This window comes from Leucopleurus acutus (assembly GCF_964270905.1).
Source record: "Leucopleurus acutus genome assembly, chromosome: 4".
NCBI classification, from domain to species: domain Eukaryota; kingdom Metazoa; phylum Chordata; class Mammalia; order Artiodactyla; family Delphinidae; genus Leucopleurus; species Leucopleurus acutus.
In genome coordinates, this window is record NC_139146.1 from 37,903,203 (window position 1) to 37,906,837 (window position 3,635).

Below are 3,635 nucleotides of genomic sequence, written 5' to 3' on the forward strand. Positions count from 1 at the left end.
ATGAAAAGGCAGAGAGCTATGTACCAGATACAGGAACAAGATAACCCCCCAGAAAAACAACTAAATGAGTTGGAGATATGCAACCTTCCAGAAAAAGAATTCAGAATAATGATAGTGAAGATGATCCAGGACCTCAGAAAAAAATGGAGGCAAAGATTAAGAAGATGCAAGAAGTGTTCAACAAAGACCTAGAAGAATGAAAGAACAAACACCTAGAAGAATTAAAGAACAAACAAACAGATGAACAATACAATAACTGAAATGAAAAATACACTAGAAGGAATCAATAGCAGAATAACTGAGGCAGAAGAATGGATAAGTGACCTGGAAGACAGAATGGTGGAATTCACTGCTGCAGAACAGAATAAAGAAAAAAGAATGAAAAGAAATGAAGACAGCCTAAGAGAACTCTGGGACAACATTAAACGCAGCAACATTCACATTATAGGGGTCCCAGAAGGAGAAGAGAGAGAGAAAGGACACAAGAAAATATTTGAAGAGATTATAGTCAAAAACTTCCCTAACATGGGAAAGGAAATAGACACCTAAGTCCAGGAAGGGCAGAGAGTCCCAGGTAGGATAAACCCAAGGAGAAACATGCCAAGACACATAGTAATCAAATTGACAAAAATTAAAGACAAAGAAAAATTATTGAAAGCAACAAGGGAAAAACGACAAATAACATACAAGGGAACTCCCATAAGGTTAAGAGCTGACTTTTCAGCAGAAACTCTACAAGCCAGAAGGGAGTGGCATGTTGTATTTAAAGTGATGAAAGGGAAGAACCTACAACCAAGATTACTCTACCCAGTAAGGATCTCATTCAGATTCAACAGAGAAATCAAAAGCTTTACAGACAAGCAAAAGCTAAGACTTCAGCACCACCAAACCAGCTCTACAACAAATGCTAAAGGAATTTCTCTAAGTGGGAAACACAAGAGAAGAAAAGGACCTACAAAAACAAACCCATAACAGTTAAGAAAATGGTAATAGGAACACACATATCGGTAATTACCTTAAATGTGAATGGATTAAATGCTCCAACCAAAAGACACAGGCTCACTGAATGGATACAAAAACAAGACCCATATATATGCTGTCTACAAGAGACCCACTTCAGACCTAGGAACACATACAGACTGAAAGTGACGGGGTGGAAAAGATATTCCATGCAAATGGAAATCAAAAGAAAGCTGGAGTAGCAATACTCATATCAGATAAAGTAGACTTTAAAATGAAGAATGTTGCAAGAGACAAGCAAGGACACTACATAATGATCAAGGGATCAATCCAAAAAGAAGATATAACAATTATAAATATATGTGCACCCAACATAGGAGCACCTCAATACATAAGGCAACTGCTAACAGCTATAAAAGAGGAAATCGACAGTAACACAATAATCGTGGGGAACTTTAACACCTCACTTACACCAATGGACAGATCATCCAGACAGAAAAATAATAAGGAATCACAAGCTTTAAATGACATAATTGACCAGGTAGATTTAATTGATATTTATAGGACAGTCCATCCAAAAACAGCAGATTACCCTTTCTTCTCAAGTACACACGGAACATTCTCCACGATAGATCACATCTTGGGTCAACAAATCAAGCCTCAGTAAATTTAAGAAAATTGAAATCATATCAAGCGTCTTATCTGACCACAGTGCTATGAGATTAGAAATCAATTACAGGGGGAAAAAAGTACAAAACACAACACATGGAGGCTAAACAATATGTTACTAAATAACCAAGAGATCACTGAAGAAATCAGAGGAAATCAAAAAATACCTAGAGACAAATGACAACGAAAACACGATGATCCAAAACCTATGGGATGCAGCAAAAGCAGTTCTAAGAGGGAAGTTTATAGCAATACAAGCCTACCTCAAGAAACAAGAAAAGTCCCAAATAAACAATCTAACCTTACACGTAAAGGAACTAGAGGAAGAAGAACAAACAAAATCCAAAGTTAGTAAAAGGAAATAAATTATAAAGACCAGAGCAGAAATAAATGAAATAGAAACAAAGAAAACAATAGCAAAGATCAATAAAACAAAAAGCTGGTTCTTTGAGAAGATAAACAAATTGATAAACCATTAGCCAGCCTCCTTAAGAAAAAGAGGGAGAGGACTCAAATCAATAAAATTAGAAATGAAAAGGGAGCAGTTACAACAGACAGCACAGAAATACAAAGCATCCTAAGAGACTACTACAAGCAACTCTATGCCAATAAAATGGACAACCTGGATGAAAAAGACAAATTCTTAGAAATGTATAACCTTCCAAGACTGAACCAGGAAGAAATACAAAATATGAACAAACCAATCACAAGTAATGCAATTGAAACTGTGATTAAAAATCTTCCAACAAACAAAAGTCCAGGACCAGATGGCTTCACAGGTGAATTCTATCAAACATTTAGAGAAGAGCTAACACCCATCCTTCTCAAACTCTTCCGAAAAATTGCAGAGGAAGGAACACTCCCAAACTCATTCTATGAGGCCACCATCACCCTGATACCAAAACCAGGCAGAGATACTACAAGAAAAGAAAATTACAGACTAATATCACTGATGAATATAGATGCAAAAATCCTCAACAGAATACTAGCAAACAGAATCCAACAACACATTAAAAGGATCATACACCATGACCAAGTGGGATTTATCCCAGGGATGCGTATTGAATTCTTCAATATACGCAAATCAATCAATGTGATATACCATATTAACAAACTGAAGAATAAAAACCATATGATCATCTCAATAGATGCAGAGAAAGCTTTTGACAAAATTCAACATTGATTTATGATAAAAACTCTCCAGAAAGTGGGCATAGAGGGAAACTACCTCAACATAATAAAGGCCACATATGACAAACCCACAGCAAACATCATTCTTAATGGTGAAAAACTGAAAGCATTTCCTCTAAGATCAGGAACAAGACAAGGATGTCCACTCTCGCCACTATTATAGTTTTGGAAGTCCTAGCCATGGCAATCAGAGAAGAAAAAGAAATAAAAGGAATACAAATTGGAAAAGAAGAAATAAAATTGTCAGTGTTTGCAGATGACATGATATACTATACATAGAGAATCCTAAAGATGCTACCAGAAAACTACTAAAGGTAATCAATGAATATGGTAAAGCTGCAGGATACAAAATTAATGCACAGAAATCTCTTGCATTCCTATACACTAATGATGAAAAATCTGAAAGAGAAATTAAGGAAACACTCCCATTTACCATTGCAACCAAAAGAATAAAATAGCTAGGAATAAATCTACCTAAGGAGAAAAAAGACCTGTATGCAGAAAACTATAAGACACTGATGAAAGAAATTAAAGATGATACAAACAGATGGAGAGATATACCATATTATTGGATTGGAAGAATCAAATTGTGAAAATGACTATACTACCCAAAGCAATCTACAGATTCAGTGCAATCCCTATCATACTGCAAATGAACTAGAACAAAAAATTTCACTATTTGTAATGGAAATATAAAATACCCCAAGTAGCCAAAGCAGTCTTGAACGAAGAAAATGGAGCTGGAGGAATCAGGCTCCCCAACTTCAGGCTCCCCAACTACAAAGCTACAACTATCAAGACAATATGGTACTGGC